This window comes from Mastomys coucha, unplaced genomic scaffold (assembly GCF_008632895.1).
Source record: "Mastomys coucha isolate ucsf_1 unplaced genomic scaffold, UCSF_Mcou_1 pScaffold7, whole genome shotgun sequence".
NCBI classification, from domain to species: Eukaryota; Metazoa; Chordata; class Mammalia; order Rodentia; family Muridae; genus Mastomys; species Mastomys coucha.
Genome location: NW_022196913.1, coordinates 77,245,463 through 77,271,162, shown reverse-complemented (window position 1 = coordinate 77,271,162; position 25,700 = coordinate 77,245,463). Strand labels below are relative to the sequence as shown.

General features: G+C 45.0%; 1 pseudogene; it reads left to right on the top strand.

Annotated features, from left to right (window-relative positions):
• The first annotated feature begins 6,032 nt into the window (after positions 1–6,032).
• The window catches only part of LOC116082171, a 37,750-nt pseudogene continuing 18,082 nt past the window's right edge, over positions 6,033–25,700 (top strand).

The following is a 25,700-nucleotide window of genomic DNA, read 5'->3' as shown; positions in this document are numbered from 1 at the left end:
ATAGGAGCAGCAACCAAAGCCCACCTACACAGCGACAATTCCTCCAGCAAGGCCACCCCTATTCCAACAAGGCTACCCCTCCCAATAGTGACACTTCCCATGGGCCAAACATATTCAAATCACTACAAGCTTACAGGTGGGACCCAGTCACTGAAGGAAGTCGGGGAAGGAACTCAAGCAGGGACTTGGGTGGAGGCAGGCTTGCTTGCTACTCCACATGCATTACTGAGGAACTCACTTCCCTGCCAGAGAGGTGCCGTAGGAATCACAGGGCGCTGCTTACCAGCTGGTTTGCAGAACAGCTATCCCAGAATCAGTGCCGGCCACAGTAGGCTGGGTCCTCCTCCATTAACAAACAATCAAGATACTCCCCCCCCCTCCTGTCCATAAGCCAGATTGATCTGGACAATTCTGCAATTGAGACTCCCTTCTCAGGTGTCTCTAGGCTGTGTCAAGTTGGTCCCCCTTCCATATCTGGGACCAGTGAAATGGCTCAGTGGATTAAAATGTATCGCTGAAACTGTCGACCAGAGTTCAACTCCTAGGACCTACATGGCAGAAGGAGAGATCAATTTCCCACAAGTTGTTCTCTGACCTCCACATGTGTGCTCATACACAAATCCATATGCATAAACACACATGGACATTAAATAAATGAATAAATGTAAAAATAAAACCACCTACAATCTTCGAATTGACAAAGACCCTAACTCTGGTTATACCAAATGTGAAGTCCAGAGGCATACATGTTCTCATACTGGGATGGAAATGAAAACCACATTTTATAGAGGGCCCTTTGGTAAATCTCAAAACTAAACTTCATATAAAGTTGATTTAACAGTGACATTTAGGACTTTATCCTGCAGATAGATTTATGTGAAAAAAATAAGAAAATTACAAGCAACTACACATCTATGAATGGAGGCTTAGCTAGTTCTAGTGTGAGCACATCCTACTGGTGAGTTCAGGGGTTGACTTTGTATGTTGTACTATGGAAAGCATATGCTAAGGTAAAAGCAATATGTGAATGCAAATACTATGCTAATATGAAAGAGTGTGCTAATATGAAATGACAAGCTAATATAAAATGATATGCTAATGTGGACAATACGCTAACATGAAATGATATGCTAATGTGAACTCATATGCTAATATACAATGATGGCTAATATGAGAGCTTATGCTAATATGAAAAGCATATGCTAATGTGAAGATGGGGACAGTGACTTTGACGGAGTAGGACCAAATCTTGCTCTTTGGAGGGAGGACTGGCCCTTGTGCTGTAGCACAGACTGTCCTGAAACTCATTATTTAGCCCAGGGTGGCCTCAAACTCCCTACAACCCTCCTACCTCAGCCTCAAAAATACTGAGATTCTAAGTGTGGGCCACCATGCCCGGCTGACATTCAGTTATAAACCCCAAACCTGGGCCCCACACCTTCTCTAGTCTCGCACCTTTCCTCGGATTAAGCTGAGCTTTCTCTTCCCCCCACACTCTTCCCATCTGTGCTAGTGTTCATGTTGTTCAGACTTCCTATTGAGCTGAAGTGAGTGCCACTTCCTCCAGGAAGCCCTCACTGGTGCTCCAGATGAAAGTGAGTTTTCTTCTTTTTAAATTTTTTTCCAGACCTGCTCCAGCCATATTTATTTCATACATGTGGGTACACTGTCACTGTCTTCAGACACAGCAGAAGACAGCATCGGATGCCCATTCCAGATGGTTGTGAGCTACCATATGGTTGCTGGGAATTGAACTCAGGACCTCTGGAAGAGCAGTCGGTGCTCTTAACCTCTGAGCCATCTCTTCAGCCCAGTGAGTTTTCATCTTGTAAACGCTCAAGTACTTTAATCATTTTATGGAAATCTTTGGGGTTCTGAAGAAAGGAAGAGAAAGAAATTGATGTTTACTGCGAGGCTATCTTCTATTTGGAGTAACAGGCTCTCTTCCTCTGGTTTTTCAAGCATTTATGATTCCACCATAAAGCATTCCTTGAGCGTAGGATTCAGGGGTGGTTTTCTGTGTAGTTCTTCAAAGGCATGGCCCAGCTCAGTTCATCCAAGGAAATGACTCACGTGCCTCTCTGACACATAAGGATTTCTGTGTGGTGCTGGCCAGAGCAAGGCAAGCAGTCATGACCTCAAAACCCTCAGTGGACACAATAAAACGGTGAGAAGAAAAGGCTTACCGGATGACGGAAAATGAATGAGTATCTGATTAAGCCTGGTTTGATGCCCACATACAAGATAAAATTACACAGTCAGTCACAAATCCAACCTGGAACACAGTACTGATTTGCATCTTATCTAAGCAGCCTTTCCCATGTGTGATGCCAGAGTTACAAAGCCCCCCCCACCCCCCTCTTCAGTGTCTTTCTAGAATTGTACAGCCCGGTACCGCAGACAATGGATACACAAGCCCTTCTAAATAAGTAAATTGTAACCGAGTAAAAATTTCACATTCCAAATTTCACATTCCTTCCTTCGTTGTTTCTTGTTCTTCTTTTCTTCCAAGATAGGGTCTTCCTATATCGCCGGGGACACTATTCCTTCTGCTCTCATCAGGACCCATCCCTTTCTTGCACAGTGACCTCCTTCCCTAACCAAGGCCTCCTGGGTACTTCCTTGAATCAGAGGCTGGGGTGCCATAACCTGCCTGCTGTCTGTCCCAGGGTGTTGCAGCACACCTTCCGTTCGCCAGTGTGGTGCCTGGCCCGAAGGAGACCCGGGCTCGCCGCTAGGGGGTGACGGAACCCTCTGAATTCTAAATAAAGCTGGAGAGACCGACAGCTTCCAGGTCTCTCTCTGCTCCATCCCCACAGCGTCAAAAACAACACAACAGACATTCAGGAAGGAATGCAAACCATGCAGATAGCATTGGTTATCCAGACAGCAGGGTCTGCACCCAGTTCCAGGTAGAGTGAACCAAAAAAGAAATCAAAACAGAACTCCCACCGCAAAGGAGAGGAATGGTGGGTCTCTCTGTCATAGTCTGCTCTGCATTAAAATGCTTCTCTAATAATGGGTCCGCTATTCTCTAGGAGGCATTTGGTAAGAAAAAACAAACTGCGCCCTTTTCTCGCTCCCTCGACAGTCTCTTTTATTGTATTTAAGGTCTAAATTAAGAAATAGAAATGCAATCACTGGCTTAGTTTTGGACAATTAGCGTGACTTGCCGGTCTGCCAGGACCTTGGAAGACCTCTGCGTTCCAGTACAGCGATGCCCCTAGTGGAGGAGTCACCGCCTGCTCTATGACAGCGCCTTTACCCCTTTGGCAAGGCAATAGAGCTTTATCAGAATCAAAAATGTCCCCGCTTTCCGTGGGTCTCTCAGCTCTTTCTGTTCACTGCTCAATGCATTTGGTTTATCCCATCTTTAAAAAGTAAAATATCCCAGGCGTCTTCAGATGGAGCCAAGAATGGTGGTGGTTCATTTTAAAAAGCTCTTCCTGTCTCTATGTGGATTATAACTTGACGGGCAACCCGAGTCCTGCCTTCCCTTTCCCTTTGCACCTCTCTGTCTCATACCACATGCTGCTTCTATGTGCAGAGAGAAGGTGATGGGGGATAGGTGGGCAGAAAAGGCCTCGCTGGAATCCTATGGTTCTGGCTTGCTTGGCAGACACACTACCTAATCCCTCTGGGAAAGAACTTGGGAGAGATGGGAAGAGCTGAATCAGAATTTTCAGTCCAACCCCTGCCCCCCCTCCCTTAGGAAATGCTATATGCAGTTAACTTTTACAACCCCTGACTTCCTTAACTTCCAGCACTGACCCTCTCCACAGTTGTGTCCAGTGTCTCCACCTGGTCCCTGATAGAGAGGAGGCATGCTGAGGCACAGTCTTGCCTGTTGGAAACAAAGCTATTGGAAAGCGGTGCCATTCTCCCACAGTTCAGGAAGCACACAGTTCAGGCCCTGGGAACATTCCCTGAAAGCTTCCTTGGCCAGCTGATGTGCCACCCAGGGAGTCTTTCCAGCTTACCACTAGTCACTTCTGCCAGAATCCTCCTTGGATGAGGGGTATGGTCAGACGTGGTTTCTTGGTCTTTCTACCGTGTGTGTGTGTGTGTGTGTGTGTGTGTGTGTGTGTGTGTGTGTGTGGTACATGTACATATATATGCCTGGAGACCACAGCAGAAAACCTCAGGTGCTGTTTCTCCTGCACTGCCCACTGTTTTGTTTTGAGACAGTCTCTCACTGGCCTGGAGCTCAATGGACGGGAGAGGCTATTTGGCCAGTATTTCCCAAGGACACACACTTCTGTCTCCAAGTCCCCATCCTGGGATGATGAGTGTCACCTCTCCCAGCTTAAAACAAACAAACAACAACAACTGTAGAGAGCCCTTTGGGCTGCTGACATTGGCCAAGGACAAGAAAATGGGCTTCAGTCAGGAATCTGATATTAGGGCATGATAAGGAAGTAAGTTTTGGCAAGAACCTAACCTTAGGCTATGACAGGGAAGTAGGTTAAGGCAGGAATTTTAAACAACAATGTCCTGGGGAAACAAATTCAGGAAATCGGGTCCTTATGCTTGAGTAGTGAATGCTTCATTGACTAGGCCCCGCCCCCTCCGGGTCTTATCCACTTCTGCTCATCCCCAATGTCCCCACTGAGCTGCTTTATCCTAAGCCGTTGCTTACCGTCTTAATTTTGTGCGATTATGGAATGAATTGTACCTAACCCCAACTCACATAGTCAAATCCAACTCTTAATACTTCAAAATATAATTGTTTTTGAAGATAAGCTCCCCCTCCCTTTGAGACAAGATCTCATGTAACCCAGGTTGTCCTGGAACTCCCTGTCAAGCTGAGCCTGACCTTGATTATCATTATTTTTTTTAAAAGGTGTTCATTATTTACATATGTGGATGTTTTGCCTGCATATATTTCTATGTAGCACATATGTGTAACAGCCTGAGAGGTTGAAGACAACCTGGAACTGAAATTACAAAAAAGTAATTCAGATTCTTTTAGCCTATGCCTCTACTCCAGACTCATCCCCCCAAAACTAATGTCAAGTTGTCTTATGAGACTGCAGTCATCTAGAAATTCTGCTGAAAAGAATCTACTCCTAAGCTCACTCTGGCTGTTGGCAGTGGGCCCCCATTGATGGGTGGCTAGAAGTGATGTCAATTCCACACCATTGAGCGCTTCCATGAGGTGGGGTGAGCAAGGAACGGATGGGCTCAGTGAAACACAGCCTTTAAAATTTTTATTCCTTATTTATTTAATGAGCTGAGTATGGACTTGTGCATGCTGGGCAAATACTACCACTGAGCTACAGAACCAAACCCAGTCCAATCTTCTTATAACCCAACGTCATAGTGGCCACCATCACATTTGGGGTAGTCCACTCAGTAGAGGCAAATCAAGAGTCTCAGCCTAGCCGGGCGGTGGTGGCGCACGCCTTTAATCCCAGCACTTGGGAGGCAGAGGCAGTTGGATATCTGAGTTCGAGGCCAGCCTGGTCTACAGAGTGAGTTCCAGGACAGCCAAGGCTACACAGAGAAACCCTGTCTCGAAAAACCAAAAAAAAAAAAAAAAAAAGAGTCTCAGCCTACATACGAGGGGAGGGAACTGCACGCACATGCCCTTGCCCACACACAACTTCTAGACAACTTTGATCCCTGGGTGCTGGCCAGAGGGGCTACCCAGCAGTGCAGTCTAGCATCCTACTTAGGAGCTTCTTAGCTCACTTAGAGCTAAGCTTAGTTTTGACATCTTCAATCAAAACAGAGGATTAAGAAGGAGCCTGTAATATTCCATTGCACTAGTAAGAGAGAAGGAAGAGTGTGGGCTCACATCTTGACAGATTTGGCAGTGCGAAGATAACAGGATGTCTCAATGGCTCTGTTTTCCAGCGAACTAGGAATTGTGGTTGCTAGCTAGAATTGAATCATCGAGGGTGTGGCAAAGATTGCAAACTGAAACCCAAAGCCTCATTTCCTGGGGTTCCTTTTCCAGTTTATAGAGTGGCCTGGCCAGGAACTACATTTCCCAGAATGCCCCATAACCAGGTCACCACGTGAGTAGTTCTTACCAATAGGGTAGGGGAGAAGCAAACCGTGGCATTTCCTCCTCAGGGAGCCTAGCAAGAAGCTTCTCTTTCTGAGCGTAAAGCATTTCGAGACTCCAGGAAGGATTCACAAGATTAAAAGGCACCTAGACCACAGAAAGACACCAATTAAGAATACCTGCTCTAGGTTTGTACATGAGCAAGGAATAAGAATTATTTCCGAAGCCACTGAAAATGTAAGTTTGATGATGGCAACGGGTGGGATTACCATAACAATCTCACCTCGTGGACTCGACACTTGAGAAATAGCACTCAACTGTCAATGAGTGGACATAGGGCAGCTGGCAGTGGGCCCAGCCTGAAGAGTCTCACTGACGTTGGCAGGATACTGGATAGTGGTGACCCATTACATAGTTCCATAGCCCAGGATGGGCAGAGCTGCCTACCTGTGGCCCCAGAACCTTAATACAATCCTAAGGGAGGAGTACCCTGAAAATGGCTGAAACTGTACTTACTGCCACACTCTCACAAATAGGTTTGAAATGACTGTGGCCCATTAGGAATACCAACAGCAGCATGCATTTGTGTTTGTTTAAAATCAACCTAGTCTCTAACTCTCCACCTTGACGATCGGTAGGATGTCAGTCTCAGAGGTAAGAGCACAGACTCCGAGTTCCTGCGAGTTTCTTCCTGCTGTAAACATCGGGGCTCTGGCCTCTGACTCCTGGCTACCTCCCTCCCTCGTGCCATGGCCCCGAAGCGGCAATCTGCAATCCTGCCTCAGCCCAAGAAACCCAGACCATCTGCTGCCCCGAAACTGGAGGACAAGTTGGCCTCTCCCGGCCTGCCGAAGGGAGAAAAAGAACAGCAAGAAGCTACTGAACGTATTGATGAAGAACAAAATGAAATAGACAGACTTAATGAACAAGCCAGTGAGGAAATTTTAAAACAAAAATATAACAAACTCCTCCAACCATTTTTTTCACAAGAGATCAGAATGGATGGCCAAAATCTCAAATGTTTGGGTAATAACATTTGTCAACCATCCACGGTGTCTGTACTGCTTGGGGAGGAGGAGGAGGTTCTGCATTATCTGACCAGGATTAAAGTGACAGAATTTGAGGGCATTAAATCAGGTTACAGAATAGATTTTTATTTTGATGAAAATCCTTACTCTGAAAATAAAGTTCTCTCCAAAGAATTTCATCTGAATGAGAGTGGTGACCCGTTTTCAAAGTCCACCGAAATCAAATGGAAGTCTGGAAAGGATTTGACGAAATGCTCAAGTCAAACACAGAATAAGGCCAGCAGGAAGAGGCGCCACAAGGAGCCAGAGAGCTTCTTTACCTGGTTTACTGAGAATTCTGATGGAGGTGCTGACAAGTTAAGGGAGGTCATCAAAGATGATATTTGCCCAAATCCCTTGCAGTACTGTTTGGTTCCTGATGTGGATAATGAAGAAGGAGAGGCAGAAGGAGAAGAAGGAGGAGGAGGAGGAGGAGGAAGAAGGGTTGGAGGATATTGATGAAGAAGGAAATGAGGATGAAGGTAAAGAAGATGACGATGAGGATGAAGGCGAGGGTGACTAGCACAGAAGATTGATGGATTCCAACTTTTTTTTAATTTTCTTTTTCTTTTTTAATTTTCTCCAGTTCCTGGGAGCAAGTTGCAGTCCTTTGCCCCCTATTCCTCTGTGCTCAGTCACCCCGGTTTTGAGGTCTCAACATCATGGTTCTCAACTAATTTGGGGGAATATATCTTGAGCAAAATAAAACAGAAAAAGAATGTCAAAAAAAAAAAAAAAAAAAAGAGTGCTGCTTCCTGTCCTCCGTGTCTGACATTACAGATGAGAGCAGGCCTGTCCTCTGACTCAGGACAGGCAGAGCTGACGACCTGAAGGAGCCAACATGGGTCTTCACCCTACTTTGTTTTTGGGCAATGCTAAGAGTCTGTCCAGTCCCTGAGTACTTGGGAAACCACCACCTTCAGGACACACACGCACACGCACGCACGCGCACACACACAAGCCCCTCTCCTGCCCAGTCTGAGCATTGGTCAGAGAACGTCCTACATCTTTTGGAAAAGCAAAAGCCGGTAAAGCAGCCTTGGAGAACAGCATCTACTGGAGCAGCAATGGCTCTTCTGGAGCAAAGGGTGACAGCAGATGACCTGTCCCAGAGCTAGTGAACAGCCGCGCGTTGGTAGCAACGGCCAGCATGCCCGTTTGGCTACTGTTACCTGTGAAGATCCTTCCACACAATGAAGTTTATTCTCTGTCTTCCTCATGCCTTGACCTCATCACCCAAAAACTGAGAGGAGTTGAGTCAACGTTTCTGAAGAGTTCTCGAGAAACCGTAACACCCTGCCCTGCTTAGTCTTACTCTCCACCCCCACCCCCATTTACTTCTTATCCTCTCACCAAATAAGAGACATCTCTAGTTTCCAGACACTTGGCAAAGCTGAGAGTTATGGCGTTGGTGCCTACACATCCCCCAGGCTGACACTATTACACTGAGGCCACACACAGAATTATGGAGGTGACAGGCGATGAGGAACTTCCTGACCGGCAGGTGCGGGTCCTGAGCTGCACAGCCTGCTGCCCCGCCTCCTGGCTGCACAGCCTCCTCACTCGGCCTTGCCTGCCTCCCAGGCTCCTTTCTGAAGGCCTTGCTTCAAAAACCAAACCAAACAAAAAGAAAACCCAACAAAAACCAAAACCCAAACCAAACCAAACAAAAAGAAAACCCAACAAAAGCAAAACAACAAACTTGTAGTGGGATATGGTACCAGATACCTTTAATCTTGGATACAGAAGCCGAAGGAGTTCTGCTTCTTTGAGTTCAAGAACAGCGGGGTCTACATCTGCATGTAAGTCTGCAGCAAGTCACATCTGCATGTAAGTCTGATATGCTTTCTACTCCGTGCCTCTTAAAGGTAACGTAAATGGTAGCTAACAGTAGTTCAGCTTGCTTCCTGTATGTAAACAGCATATAAGAAATGTTTGAAGCATACCTTTTCTTTTTTACAATTTTGTAAGGAACTCGTGGCCCCAGGAGGCACATCTCCTGGTGCTGCAAAGGTACCCATAGCCCTCTAGCCAGAGTTGCCACTCACTGACCCCATGTAACCATGGAAACCAAGCCATAGAGTGTGTGTGCATGAGTGTGATAAGGTTGGAGTAAGGTAGAAACTTGGTGAAGTAATGTGAGATGAGAATGCCTTAATTATGATTGACTGAAATTAGCTTTAAACCCCTGGTCTGACACAGCAACTCGCTCATTCCCGGAGTCCAACAGAGATGCCATCACGCTGAAAGATGACCTGGACACCCACCGTTGGACACCAAGCGCTTGAAGACAAGCCCGTACTGTGCGGACCCAGCTCCAGCGGACCCAAAAAGCAGAAGGAGATGTCGAGAAACTTACCTGATGCCCGCCGCCATCGAGCCAGGCTGTGACATCAGCCAAAGGTTAGTGAAGTGTGTGTGAACGAGTGTGATTCCATTTTGCCATTTACTTGTTCATTGCTATTTATGAATAAACTAGTGGTTATAACCTAACCTCTGAGCCCGAGGCTCCCTTCTTGCCTCTGTCCTTAATCCTGATTCACAACAGCTTCATGATACATTTATTTTGGCTGGCCTTAAACTCACCAATGTAACCAGTGATAACTTTCATGATCTTTCTTCCTCCACTTCCAGAGTTCTGCGGTTACTGGGCATGAGCCACCGCGCTTGGTTTATGCTGTGCTGGGAGTTGAACTCTGAGCTGGCTAGGGAAACACTACCAACTGAGCTACACCCCTAGCCTTGTTATAAGAATGTCTTAAGAAATTATAACTCTTAACCAGGCAGTGGTGGAACACTTTTACTCATAGCACTTGGGAGGCAGAGGCAGGCCTCTGTGATCTCTGTGAGTTCAAGACCAGCCTAGTCCACAGATTGAATTTCAGGTAAGCCAGGACTACAAAGAGAAATGCTGTCTCAAAAAACCAAAAACTGCTGGGCGGTGGTGGTGCATGCCTTTAATCCCAGCACTTGGGAGGCAGAGGCAGGCGGAATTCTGAGTTTGAGGCCAGCCTGTTCTACAGAGTGAGTTCCAGGACAGCCAGGGCTATACAGAGAAACCCTGTCTCGAAAAACTGAAAAAAAAAAAAAAAAAAGGAAGATAATTAATATGTCAATGTGACACAGGCAAAAGTCGTCTGAGAGGAGGAAATCTCAATTAAGAAAATGCCTCCATAAGATCAGGCTGTAGGCAAGCCAGTAGAGCATTTTCTTATAGTGATTGATGTGGAGGTCCCAGCTCATTGTGGGTGGTGCCATCCCTGGGCTGGTAGTTCTGGGTTTTATAACAAAGCAGGCTGAACAAGCAACGGGGAGCAAGCCAATAAGCAGCACCCCTCCATGGCTTCTGCATCCGCTCTTCCTCCAGGTTCCTCCCCTGCTTGACTTCCTTTGCTCATGAACTGTGATATTTAAGCGTAAGCCAAGTAAACCCTTTCCTCTCCCAGTTGCCTTGGTCATGGCGTGTCATCGCAGTGATAGGAACCCTCCCTCAGACAGTGCAGGATGTTTCCTGTGCCCTACATGTTTGTTTCGTTTTCTCGGGGATGCCTTTTCCTTCTGTGCAGCATTGGAACAGTTTTTCCCCTCTTAGCGAGGGTCCTCTCACTGTGGTAGGGAGCTCATGCTTATGTCAGCCCAACTCTAAGTTCAGCCACACATCTTTTTTGTTTGTTTGTTTTTCAAGACAGGGTTTCTCTGTGTAGCCCTGGTTGTCCTGGAACTCACTTTGTAAACCAGGCTGGCCTCGAACTCAGAAATCTGCCTGCCTCTGCCTCCCAAGTGCTGGGATTAAAGGCGTGCACCACCACTGCCTGGCTTAAAGTGACATTTTTCAAGATACTTTGTGGTTTTTCAGCTGCTCATACCATACCCTTGGTGGTATGGGTAGTTTCATGGGAATTATGAAAGTGAACGTGTAGATTTAAATCTCTTGATTTGCATAATTTTGTAGGGTTTTCTGAATCAAAGAGTATCAAACCTCTTGCCTATGTCACCTCAGGCCACTTACAAGGAGAAGGGTGTATGTATTTTTTTTTTTTTTGAAATAGATACTCTGTTTTTTGTTTTTTAGTTTTAAGGACCGTGTGTCATACATCCCAGGATGATCTTGAATTCTGATTCTCTTACCATTGGGATTAAGGCATGAGCTTGAATGAGAACAGCCCTATAGGCTCATAGACTTGAGTGTCTGGTTCCCAGTTGGTGGATTCTGTAGGAAGGAGTAGGAGGTGTGGCCTTGTGGGAGGAGGTCTAACACTGGGCGTGGGCTTTGAGGTTTCAAAAGCGAAACCCAGGACCAATCTCTCTCTCAGCTTCCATCTTACAGATCAGATGTGAGTGCCTAGATGCTGCTCCAGTGCCACGCCTGTTGAAAATATATTTATAAAATCCGGCATAGAGTTTCTTTCCACCTTAATGGTTTATGTTCCCAGATGAAAGACACACACAGCCTTGATATTTTTAAATTTGCCTTAGGCAGCACAATGGCTGGGCAACTGCCTACCCTGTAGGCTGTTAGAGGCTGCTTTCCTACCGCTAACTCTGAGTTACTACTCACTAATTTCTGTGTTCCATCTGGGCTGCTCTTGACTCCACATGGCCACGTTTTTTCCGGCTAAGCTCTCCCATTATGGCTCTCCTCCCTCGGGCGTGTTCTTCCTCTTCCATGGCAGCTCCTCTTTCCTTTCTCCTCTCTCCTCGTGGTCCCAAGCCTGGGAAACCTAAGCCCTGCCTACGTCTCTTCTCCCCAGCTATTGGCTGCTGGCATCTTTATTTACCAATCAGAACTAACTGGGGGCAGGGTTCCTCAATGTCCTATGCACTGGACTCTCTCATCTTTGGGGCAAACAATTTTAGGGGACCCAAATTAACATTAGAATACAAGCAGCATTAGGCCAGCCCATTACACATGCCTGCCAGTGTGCCACAAGGCTTCCTATCATGATGAACACGGACAAACCCTCTGAAACTATAAGCAAGCTCCTAGTTAAATGTTTTCTTCTATAGGACGTCTTGATCATGGTCTCTCTTCACAGCAATAGACCAGTGACTAAGACAGTCACCATACCTGGTTTTAGGCTGGAGAACTAACCTACGCAGACACATGCTGGGCAAGCCCTGTACCATTCAAGGAAGGTGTTTGTGTGCATTTCCTTGTTTCTTACTCTTTCCCCCCCTCATGTTTGGTTAAAGTTCCTTCACTGTGGGTGAATAATTCTCTTCTAGTCATCTAATGCCAGTTCCCACTCTGCAATGCTGCCACTTGGCCTAAAGCTCTGCCAAGCTGTGACTCTTATGCAGTGAGCACCCAGCCTCATTAGACCCCCCAGGGGTGGGTGCGGGGTGGGGGGAACTGGTTCTAGCAGCCCTTGGTTGTTCTGGACACTGAATCAGTGTTAAGGATCAATGTGTCCTTCAAGAGGTGTATGATATTTAAATTTTTCTACACACTCCACAGAGGGACTGGCCCATGGTTAGCTGAAATCTGAAATTCTCTTGAAGTGGAAATTTCTGATTTCTTTGGAGTCTTGGTTGTGTCACGTGATCTTTTTCTGGAAATTTTCTTATGTTTTTTTTTTTTTTCCTGAGGCAGACACTTGAGAGAGTGTGTAATATCTGGAAAGAGTGTAAGTAGAACCTAACAGGCATGAATGACGCTCTTGCATTGGTTCACCTTGCAGCAGCACTTTGCCAGTCTTCACTCATCTTTGCTTGTCATGGCTTTGTAGAGAGAGACATGCCAAAGAACTTCCCGTGGTATTCTGGCTGCTTCTTCCATGTCCGTGGATTCATGCTGGTTCTGAGGAGCCTAGCAGCTTTTTTTCTGGATTGAGCTGCTGCTACTGATTTGTGTTTGGTATTTGCTGATTGAACTGGACTGCCACAACTGATTGGTGTTTGATGTTTTGGACTGGACTGTGGATATCCTGAGAACAAAGATTAATACTGCTCCAAAGAACTACTTCTAAACAGGTCCATATCCCCTTGTCCTATTAACCACCTTTCTCCCCTACAGTCAGTGGGCTGAAAGAGGGCTGAAATGTTTAAGAACTAAAGTAGGTTGTGAAAGCTCAAAGCTGCTAAAAAAAGAAATGGGGTCCTATTGCAAGAAATATTAAATATGAGTCTTTCTATCCAGTACTGTAAAACTTGTGTTTAAGACAAAGAATTCAAACCTATTTATCTCCCCACCTAGCAAATTTTCCATTCATCTCATCCCAGTAAAACTTTTGTTTATACAAAGCCGCCCCCACTCCTCCCTGCCCCCCTGTTTTACTCCTGGAATTTGATCACTAGAGCAGACTCTTTCCTTCCTACTTCATCTCCATCTTGCCCAACTAGCTGACTGAATATGACTGTGAGGTTGGAGCCCAGCCAGTGGGAAAAAGACACAGCTACAGCTACCGCCTAAGTTAGGATAGACCAAGTGTGCTTCCAATCTTCCAAGCATACCCTCTAGATCACGAGTGAAGTTTGCCTTGTCTAGGCATCTCCACTGGAGTGATGGTCTCTCTCTTTTCTGTTCTGAACATATTTGCTTTTTACTGTGATCATGTGTCTTAAATGATATCTTGTATTCATTTTCTGTTGTTACTGTTACAAAATGCCACAAACTTAGCTTAAAATAACACTAATTATTTTCTTCTATTTCTGGACATTAGGAATTCTAAATCAGTACACCAGCAGGCCTGGGTTCCTCTGCAGACTCTTAGTGGTGGGGTGCATTTATTTGCTTTTACGAGATGCTAGTGTCCACATTTGGTTTGTGATTCTTTGGCTGGCATTACTTCAATCTCTGCTTGTTATCACATCCCTGCCTCTAAATGGGACCCCCCCTCCCTTCATTTAAGGATGTGGCTCCACTTGAATAATCCCTGGTAGCCTTCAGTCTTAAAATCCTTCAACTAGTATTTGGGCATCTTGGGGGAAGGACTTGGGTCTGTCTGTGAACTGGATCCGGCCCCTGGTGCTTCTTGCTTTTGCTCCTGTGACTCTGTCCATTCAGTGAGGCATTTTGATAATTTGTCATGTAGATTTGTCTTGGTCTACACTGTATCCTGGAAGCCCATGAGGGAGTTATACAGATCTTCTGACAGACAGATAGGGAGACCAGCCACAACTAGGTAACAAAAATGCACACTTACCCTGCCTTACTTTCCTTACCCTTATCATTCTTATCCTCCTTACCTGAGACAAAAGCCTGGGAGCTTAAAACAAAGGCTAGATAGGCTTTTTTTTCTCTCCATCTAGTAAGGCTCTCTGCCGGTGAATGGGCTCAGTAGATTCAAGGCTGGATTAGGGCATATTTACACAACAGTTACAGGCCAACCAGCCATCCAATCTTTCTTCAAACTGAGCAACTCTAAATTAGGGAAGGAAGACCCTTCAGAGGTATTAAAAACCCACCCCTCAAGAAGCCTTCAGCTTCCCAAGTTCCCACCTGCTCTGTGTGTGTACCTGCTCTTAACTGTGTGCCTCCTGCATGTCTTCCCTCACCCCAACAACTGCTCATTCTATTGGCTCCTCTTGGCTGTGTTCTCCAACTCTCTGAAGCTTCCTGTCTGCCATACCCTTTCCTGCTTTTAAACCTTCACTGGCCGAGAAAACAAACCCAACCAAGACCCCTACATGGTAGTACCTGAACCTCCTAAAATGACTTTATGTGTGTGCACTGTGCACGCACATGTATATTTGTGTGTGTGTGTGTGTGTGTGTGTGTGTGTGTGTGTGTGTGTGCCTATCAAAGCCAGAGGGTACACTGAGTGTCTCTGTCATTCACTCTATAATTAACACAAGGCACAGTTTCTTATTAAACCTGGACTTACTGATTGTTAGTATAGCTAGCTAATTAGCTTCTTTCAAGGACACCCTCCACCTTCATCCCCATCCCCATCTCTCCTTCTGAACACTGAGAATTCAGGCTGACTACCACACAGCCTTGACTTTTGTGTGGTGCTGGAGATCCAAATTCTGGTCCTCATCTTTGAATGGCAAGCTCTTTAACCATAGAACCATCTTGCCCATCTCTAAATGACTTTTTGAAAGAGCTGGGGTTGCAGACTCGTGCAGCACCCAGATTTTCCACATTGACACTGGGAATTCCAACTCGGGGCCTCATTCTTTGCAGTACATGTTCTTACCTCGCTGAGCCATCTCTACAGCCTCTGTATGGGTTTTGACAAATGCTGTATCCTATGGAATAGCTTCGTCACCCTAAAAGTATACTATCTTTACAGTTTGGCCCTTCCCAGAATGTCATACCATTGATGTCATAGGCCACCACCTTTCAGATCAGCATCTTTCATTTAACACCATGGCTTTCAGTGGCTCAGCATCTCGTTTCCTTGTCATATTTCCCTGCATAGTTATTTGACCATTTTGTTTATTCATTTAGCTAATGAAGGGCATCGTGTTTGACTCTAGTTTCTGGAGAAAGACAAAGATGCAGTGGACAGTCTTCTGGTTCATTGTAAAGTTGGTTTGTTAGGTTCTATTTTTCTTCAAATTGTCTACTAATGGTATAGACTGAAATGTCAGCTATTTTTGTTCTTAATATAAGATTACTCTATTGACTTTATGAGCTCATGGTGTAAGCAAGGTGCAGCAAAACCACTGACCCTCCCTGCCCTGCCTCTGGGGACTTTTAGCCGCTATCAGTCCATGGATAGGGGGTTCGGAACCCCTGTGAGTATGTATGGTAAAGGATGATACCAGGAATGGCTACAGAGAGGCAGATAAACTTTACTTGGGATCATTCAAAGCTTATATAATTAGGGGGCTGGAGGTAGGAACATTCAAGATGGGCAAAGGTCATTGGCTGAAGGCATAAGGAACCAAGGTGCCTCAATAGCATGGGGAAGCATTTCAGGAATCTCAAGTGTTAACTGAATGGGTTCTTATCTGGAGCAAGGACGATAAAGGAGTAATCTTAACCAAGGCTACACGACATTCTGTAGGTAGAGGCAAGTGGTGGGGGGAGGGTGTTTAATTCCCCATATTGTCCTCCATATTGCACAGAGAATCAAACTGCCAGGCTGTCTCTCAGGGGAGGGGATGTCTCTCAGAGCATCAGTCAGGTAGCATGGAAAGTCTTCTCAGTTTTAAGGGGACAGGTAAGTTAGGGGTAAGGGGTGTGGAGGAGAGGGTGCAGGCCAGAACAGCCTGGGATTTAGCATGGACGCTTTGGTCTATAGCAGGCTGTTCACAAACTAGATGCCTTGGCAAAGGTAGTTGACCACTGTGGATGGGTAAAGGAAGTGGTGGCTTTTCTGGTAAACAGAAATTTGGCTTTCTTCTGTTTCCTCAGTACCCGTTCTCCCATTTACCTCGTCAGGGTCCTTCTGTTAAGATACTGTCCCAAGCACTGCCATTTGGGGGGCCTACTTTAGACCTAACACATGGGGAGAAGAAATGAAACCTTTTTCCACAGATGAGTTGTCTGAGCCTGCTCTTCTAGAATTCACATCCTTATGAGGATGTAGAACCTCCTCAGAGGCCCACAGTGAGGCCACAGAGGCTATCAAGTCCTTGACACTGCCAATACAGGAAAGTAGGGACTCAAGGAGACTTATTCACTGGGTATGATGGATGGTGTACACCTATAATTGCAACTGCTTGGGATGTTAAGGCAGGCCGATGGTGAATTAGAGCCCAGTTTGAGCTACATACTGACATTCCCCACCCCCCTTTAAACAAAACAAAAACCAAGCTGTTGTGGTTAATCTTAACTGGACAGAATCTAGACTCACAGGGGAGAGTAGCCTTTGAGCTTCTGTTTGAGAGAGTGTGTCACCCAGGTTAGTTGAGGTGGAGAGAGTCCCCTTCACTGTGTGCAGCACCATTCTGTGGGCTGCAGTCCTGAGTTGATTGAAAGGGAATGAGTCCATCCCTCACTGTTTCATGGTGGACACCACGGAAGCAGCTGCTTCAGACTGCCCACCATGACTGACTGACTGTGTACTGAACTGTGAGGTGAAATAAAGACTTCTCCCTTCACTTGCTTTTGTCAGGGATTTGATTGTAGCAACAAGTAACTGATGCACACGCATCACACAGGGAAACCCTTCCGAGACACAGCCTAAGGCACCCTCAGGTAGTTTTGCTTTGATGATCCTGGCCCTTACTTTCCATTATATGGTCTTCCTTAGGTTGCCAGCTGATCTCAACAACAGGGACTCTCCTTTCTCCTGTTGCTCTCAGAACTCAGTGATGGATGTGGGCTGGCTCCTTACTAATTCCCTCAGACAGTCTTGACCTCACACAGTTGACATATGGACCACAGTCCCTAGTCACTATGTCACTTTCCGAGTCATTCCAGAAAATCTGGGATGTTCATTGTATCTATAAAACGATCTCAATGAAAACGGATTTAATAACTATAAACATAGTTTTAAAGAACAAAGCTTGTAATTGTTTCCACAAACATGGTAACAATTTTCCTTCTAAAGAGTTATTAACTATGAAGGTCATTAGTGAAAATGGTCTTAATACTGAATGTTTGTTATGATTCTTTCTATATTCTACCTGAAATAAAAATGCTCTCTCTCGCTCTCTTCTCTCTCTCTCTCTTTCTCTCTTCCCTCTCTTATTTTGTTTTTCAACAGGACTCTGTAGACCAGGTTGGCCTTGAAGTTGAATTCTCCTGCTTTAGGTTTCCCAAGTATAGGATTACACACACAAACCCCCATACCCAGCAAAAGTTGTTTGTGTACACAATAAAGTCGGTGTTTGTTTTTGTACCACAGTTAGATTTTTCATTGAAAGACACAAGCCAAAGTATATCTCAGATATAAACAGGGACAGATAGTGAAGATGCTGCCTTGAGATTCTAGGCACCCAGACTAACCTTTAAAGGAGCAATAAACAAAGTAACCGACCAGAGTTAAATGCTGTTCATCTGGCTTCACTAAGCTTGATGTATGAAAATGCAGTTTCTATTAGAGCTTAACAGGGTGCTTTCCAGAACCTTAATGGGAAATACTGGCTCTTCAGAGCTTGGTGGTCCCTGGTCCAAGAGTGGAACTTGTTGCCATCACGTGGGGTGCTCTCTGCTGTGTACAGCAGAAAAGGGACCGGATAGAAGAGGACCCACACAGGGGATCACTTACTTGCCTGAGGAACAGGAACAGATGGATTTCAAGCATCGTTCCTGGCATCTTGGCTCTCGGACCCTCTGACACAGAGTGACACACTTTGAAGCACACTTGAGGACTTGTGCTGATCACAGGCACTACCCTGGCAGAAGACCAGGCTTCTGAGATGCCAGTGTGTGGTGGGATGTGAGCCATGTTTGCTGCTGTTTGTACACCTAATGCTAGAACAAGGGCTTGGTGTAGCTTAGAGGGAAGAATATTTAAGTCCGATAAATTATACATATTGTCTAGACACCTGTGAAATAGATGTGTTATGGCTTTGTGTTACGTATTGTTTTGTTTATTGAATGGGTTTCCATCTATATCTCAGGCTGGTCGGGTAGGTTTGCTTGGGAGTACCCCATGTCTGGCTTGTACTTGCCAAACCTCTCCAAACTGGAAAGATGTATTTCTAGCATAGCAATGCAGTTATGCCCTAAGGGTCGTGTTCATTCTTCTCATGAACACAGTCATGTAACATACAAGCTTCTGAAGGTCCAGGGGAGTCATGAGAGCTAATCTGGGTTATCTACAGCACCCTCTCTTACCCACACTTTTCTTAAAAATTACACTCTTGTGATTTTAGTATGAACTTTTGACATCATTTCCTTAGGTAAAGGGTTAAATCAGACTCAAAATCTTACCTAGTCTGTGACTGTCATGTGTAGAAGAGAGGAAGACAGAGAAATGGAAGCAAAAAAATTTTTTTTATGTGTGTAGAGAGCTACATCTCCAGCCCCAGAAATTTAGATAATTTTTTTTCTTCACTAAGTCCACTAATCCTAGATATGACTTTCACCAAATCCAGCTATTTTAGGAGTGAAGAACAGTCAACTGAAAGGATTGTTGATATCATTTATTTTAGATCTATCCTGATGTATATAACTGTTTACTTGTATGTATGTGCACACCTAAGACAGAAAAGGCTGATGGATCTCCTGCAACTGAAGTTAATAATTGTAAGCTGCCCATGCAAGTGCTGGGAATTGAACCTGTCTTCTGAATGAGCAGAAAGTTTTCTAAACTGCTAAGCCATCTCTCTAGCCCCTTTGATATCATTTTATATGACAATTTTATAAAACTGTGTAGGTTTTGAAAGAAATCAAGCAGTCCCTGACAGGCACTGGGGATAGGCTTCCTTTAGTACCATGCCTGTGAATATTCTTATGATTCATTTAAACAAAAGTCAAGCAACTGTTTTGGCTCTAGAAGATATTCCATGAACATTGAGCAATTCAAGCACCTTTGTCTCTAACCTTGACAATATTTGGTGACTGTGGTGGTTTGAACACACTTGGCCCACAGGAAGTAGCCTTATTAGAACTAGTGGCCTGGGTAGGATAGGTATGGCCAGTTGGAGGAAATGCATCACTGTGGGGTGGGCTTTACAGCTCTGCCCAGTGCAGAAGAGACAGTTTCTCCTGGCTGCAGTCAGATCAAGATGCAGAACTCTCAGCTTTGGCTCCAGCACCATGTCTGCCTGGATGCTACCATACTTCCTGTCATCATGAAATGGACTAAACCTCTGAAACTGAGAGCCAGCTCCGAAAAAATGTTTGACTTTATAAGGGTTGCCTTGGTCATGGTCTTTCTTCCCAGCAACAAAACCCTAAGACAGAAGTTGCTACCAGGGACTGGGATATTGCTGTGATAGGCCTGACCATGTTTTTGTTCAGAGAAATGAGTATTTTGAGACTTTGGATTTGGAAAGCAATGGAATGCTTTAAGTGGGGCTCAATGGGCCATCCTAGTGGAAATATAGAAGACAGTGGTGCTGAGGGTAGTTTGAACTGTTGACACCTGCTGGCTCAAGAGTTCAGAGGAGAATTATAGTTTATGGCCTAGAGACTGTTCTTGTAATGTTTTGGTGAAGAGTGTGGCTGCTTTTTTGCTCTTGTCTGAAGAGTATGCCTGAGGCTAAGGGGAAGAGCTTTAGATTAATTGCATTGATAAGTTTCAAAAAAGCACAGCATAGACTTTATCCTCTGGTTTACCCTCATGAAGAACATTTTAATCAAGCATAACAAGCTTAGAAAGGAAAAATACAAAATGGTTCAAGAATGAAAGGGGCACCAGAAGATGGAATAGAGTTTAATCCGGTGTTCAAGAAGAAAAATGGATTAAGGGAATGGTGATCTCAGAGCAAGATCCCACCCAGCTAAGCTTATTGTCTATGTGTTTGCAGTTGAACATAGGATGGTTATATTAGGTGTTATTATGAGCTGGTTATTGTTTTCATTTGGACTTTTAATCTGGAATGAACTACAATCCAGAAATGGAGGGTCTACCTGTGATCCAGATCTTGAGGCATAATGGCTGTGAAAAGTTTAGGCTCAGGCATGGTGGTCCACACCTTTAATCTAGGAGAGAGAGGCAAGCATATCTCCAAGTTCAAGACCAGGCTGGGACAGAGCAGGTTCCAAGTAGAGAAAAGCTCAGGTCCAAGCATGGTAGTGGTACATGCTTTTAATCTCAGAACTGAGGAGACAGACATACAGATCTCTGAGTTCAAGGTCAGTTTACAGAGCAAGTTCTAGAATACCTAAGCTTATGTAGTAAAGGTTGTTATAGAACAAGGAGGGGCATCCAGTCCCATCAAGCAACAGAATTTGGCTCTGGTTTTAGAGTCAAGAATAGAAGGGACTTTTTGGACAATTGATGCTGATTAGCTGGAGCTAAGAAATTAGTGGTGATTAAAAAGAGACCAGAGGTGAAATCTTCTGGGAAGTGTTTTCTGAGAGCTATGTTCCAGGGATAACCAAGACTGTACCTTGTGCTGCAGCTAGATTTAGTAATATGTCAGAGTCACCCGGTTGATATTGGGTTTGAAGGCATGAAGGGGTCATGAAGAGCAGCTGAGGCTTGGCACTGTGAGAGGCCAAGGAAGGCCATTGGTAAAGGTGTAGCCTTTGGCCAGTTGCCAAATAAATTGAGGCTTGGCACCATGAAAGGAGCCTATGAGAGGACACTGATGAAGCCTAGTTGAAGTGAAAAAACAAGTATGTTAAAAATGTTAATACCATAGGATGACCATCAAGAGCAGCAGCAGCAGCAGCAGTAGAGTCAACTAGACCTTGGAGTGCTACAGAGGGCAGAGCTGGAGATGTGACCTTTACAAACCCTTTGGAAACTCAGAAGATCATGTATGGATCCCAGAGATTGGAACAAGAAGCTGTAGTGTTGAAGTTGCCTTGGAGACCCCAAGATGTTCTAGATGCCAGAGCTGTGGGATACCTGCCAAGGAAAACTGCTAAAACAAAGTGGAACTATCCTAAGAAAAAGAATTGGTTTGCATTCAACAAAGCTGAAAGGAGTTGGACATTAGATAGAGTGACTCAGAGTTTGGAGTTTGCCAGCTGATTTTTTGGTCTTGCTTTGGTCCAGTATTTCCTCATTATGACATTTTAGAATGATAAGATATATCATTTGATGTTGGAAGAATGTGATCTGCTTTTTAATTTAGATTTTATAGGGAATTACAATTAAGAGATTGCATGAACCTCAGAAGCCTTAAACATTGTTGAGACTGTAATAGACTATGGGGACTTTTGAAGTTGGACTAAATGTGTTTTGTACTATATGATGGCTAGGTATGGCTCCAATAGTGTTTGAACAAGCCTATAAGGGCCAGGAAGTGGAGTGTGGTGGTTTGAATATACTTGGCCCATGGGAAGTGGCACTATTAGGAGAAGTAGGTGTGACCTTGTTGGAGGAAGTGCATCACTGTGGGGTGGGCTTTACAGCTCTGCCCAGTGCAGAAGAGACAGTTTCTCCTGGCTGTAGTCAGATCAAGATGCAGAACTCTCAGCTTCTGCTCCAGCACCATGTCTGCCTGGATGCTGCCATGCATCCTGCCATGATAATAATGGACTGGACCTCTGAAACTGAAAGCCAGCTCCAATTAAATGTTTGCCTTTATAAGAGCTGCTTCGGTCATGGTGTCTCTTCACAGCAGTAAAACCCTAGCTAAGACAGTGACCTTTGTTTATTAAAACATAAAATAGCATGTTTCCTTGGTTCATACATCCATTCATTGCACACACATGAAACTAGTGCCTCTCTCATCTTTCACTTCTATGACCATTCCTGTAGTGAATTTGACAGGATCTTGAGTCATCTGGAAGATGGGCCTTCAGCCATGCCTGTAGGAGGTTGTACTCATTGAGATGAGAAAATATACCCACTGTGGGTATCACCATTCTCTGGCTGGGATCCTGGACAATGTAAGTGGAGAAAGGGAATTGACCCGAAGCATTCATTCATCTTTCTCTGCTTCCTGATTGTGAGTGTGATGTGACCAGAGGTTTTAAGCTCCAACTGCCCGGAGTTTTCTTCTATGATGGAATGCACCCTCAAAGTTTGAGTTGAAATAAACTTTTCCCCTTAAGATACCTCTATCTGAGTACTTTATCACAGCAACAGGGAAAGAAACTAGCGTACCATCCAAGCTTCTTTCTTCCTCCATTCAAAAGTCTTCCTTGTTCCCATCTCCCCTTCACGTATAGAAGGAGTCATGTATTTAAGATTGTACTCTGGGCCAGGTGGTGGTGGCGCACGCCTTTAATCCCAGCACTTGGGAGGCAGAGGCAGGCGGATTTCTGAGTTCGAGGCCAGCCTGGTCTACACAGTGAGTTCCAGGACAGCCAGGGCTACACAGAAAAACCCTGTCTTGAAAAACCAAAGGAAAAAAAAAAGATTGTACTCTCTGTTAGAAATTTCATTCAAGGCCACAGTAGAGCTGTCTAAGCCCAGGGCTCCCATGCAACCTCCAAATACAACTTTGGAAATGGCAAATGCTTTTTTTTTTCTTTTCTTTTCTCTATTATTCATTTCCTCTCTGTTAATGGAAAAGGCCCTACTGTATGCCTTTTCCCAAAGCCCCAGATGAGGCTCACACTCCCATCTTTCTCCTGCTGTCATTTTGCCTTTCTCCACAGAAATTTCTGGAAAGTTCTTTATTGACAGGAGCTCTTGGCACCGTACCTATGCATAGGGCAAGCACTCAGTCAATAAACACGTGTCACTTCATTATATTCATTTAGTATGTGTCTGTTCATGTGCATGTGTGCCATGGTACATGTGTCTCTCAGGGACTGAATTCAGGTTGTCAGGCTGGGTGGCAAATTTCTCTATCCACTGAACCATCTTGCCTGACTCAACCTTGTTTATCAGGTTATTTCCCCTTGCTGGTGGTGGGCAAACAAAGGCATCCAGACTTTCTGTGGCCATGCTTTCCTGAGGAAGCATGCAAGCTCCTACCATGATAACATGAAGGACCAGTGTGGATGGCCTCTCAGAAGTTTGATTTCTTCGCCATCTCCCTCATTCTCCACCGTGCATTCTTCCTTATCAGCCCTCTGAGTTGAATTTAGCAGACCTATGAAAGAGTCTCCATTCCATGTGGAGCACGATACCTGGTGTTTCAATATGAATGTCTGGCTGTTGGGTTGGTGGATGCTTGGGTGGATTATTATACTAGCTGAGGGATGAAAACATGACTGGTACCTAGGAGGCTGAGGTCCCCAACTGTACAAGATCCCATGGGGTAGGCTTGATAGGGTAAATCTCTTTTCAAAGTCAGTTTCAAAGTTTATAACTTAGAAACTAGAATGTACCTATCAGCATCTAGTGAAAATGTGGCCTGACAAAAAGGTGAGAATTGTGGGGTTTGGGGGAACCCGCTTGAGGTTCAAAAATAAAGACATGGAAACATCTGTATAGTTTGTTTGCTGGAGCGGTTCCTCGGCTAGCCCAGCAAATCTTAGTCTGACTTTTCCATCATTGCATCCCTGCCTCTCAGCCCTCTGCCTGCTCCACTTCCGTTTGGCTCCTGTCCACACTACTGCTGCTAATCTCTGTCCTTCTCTCATGCCCAGCTCCAGTCACCAGCTTTTTATTATGCAAAAAGCCACACTCTGGACTCACAGTTGCCGTGGAGGCTGCATAACCCTCCCCTTGGCAGGTTGCCTCTCTCTCTCTGGGCTGGTGAGGAAGCCACAGATATTTGCATATCCCACTAGCCTGGTGCCACCAACACAGCAATTAACAACCGAGGACTTACCTTACAGCTTGTGTCAGCCTGAGTTATCCCAACAGGTGAGGCTACAGTTTGGTGCAAGACCCAAATAGTTAGATGCTAGGTAATTCATATTAGAGGGTCAGTACTTTCCCTCACTTAAAAGCCACGTATGTCTGCCATCACCGATAGCACTATCAGTGTTCTCAGACCTTGAGTTTGAAGGAGTCTTTGAAAGACAGGCTCAGAGAGCTTTATGAATATCCAGAACTTCTAGCTGCAAGATACATGCTTGAATTACATGGGGGAAACTTTTAAAAATCTTGCTGCCTGGGATGCCTTATAAGTTGATTACTTTTTATAATCTCTGGAGACATGACTCGGGGAGAAGGATTATACATACTGAATCCTGGGCTTTGAACATGTGAGCATGGGAGGCAAGAACCCTACTTCTCCTACCCTGGAATATAGTTGCAATGTGTGTGTGTGTGTGTGTGTGTGTGTGTGTACTGTGGTGCTGCATATGGTATGGTATGGTGTGTATTATACACACATATGGGTGTAGGGATGTATGTGTATGTATGCAGAAGCCAGAGGAAGATGATGGGAGTTATCCATTGTTCTCCTCTGCCTTTAGACAGAGATCTGTCTAAAATCATGCCATTATATTATTATTATTATTATTATTATTATTATTATTATTATTATTATTACTGTTATCATTCATGACTAATCACAGTTGTCAGTGACTGGATTTGGGGTCAGTTGAAAGGCAAGCCTCTGGGCTCACTTGCAAGGGCTTTTCTTGACCTGTTATATGAAAGGGGAGACTCTTCCTACATGGTGCAGCCCAGATAAAAGGTCCAAGAGAGATGCTCTGCTTTCACATGCTTGCCTTTGCTCTGGATGGCAAGGTCATCTGGTGCTGCTGCTGTCATTGCTGTGCTCTGTCACTGATGTCAGAATCCAGCCCCAGGGGCCTTCCAAACATGGACTAAAGACAAGTGTCAACCTGTCCTTTAGCCTCCTGGCCTTTAGCATCAGACTGGGACTAGTGACATACCAAATCGTGTGGACTGAAAAACGACCAGGTGTTCTGCCTCTCTGGGGCAAGGCTGTCACTGTTGGACTACCCAGATTGTATTGTCACTGAATCTTTAAATGTATATTATTCTACCAGTTCTGTTCCTGTAGAGAACTTCAGTCCATCCACTGGAAGCTCATCATTTAGGCTAGGCTGGCTGGCCAGCAAGACCCAGGACCCACCATCTCCATTCCTCAGCACCCCAGAGGCAGAGGAGGTAGGTTTCTGTGAATTTGAGGCCAGTTTTTATGTACATAGTGAGACCCAACCTCAAAAACAAACAAACATGAAAATCCAAATTCAAATGAACTACAGTATCAGTTTGTGGAAGCTGTAGTTTCCTAAACGTGAACTCTGCATTGACTTTCTGTGCAGAAAACCTGTTTCA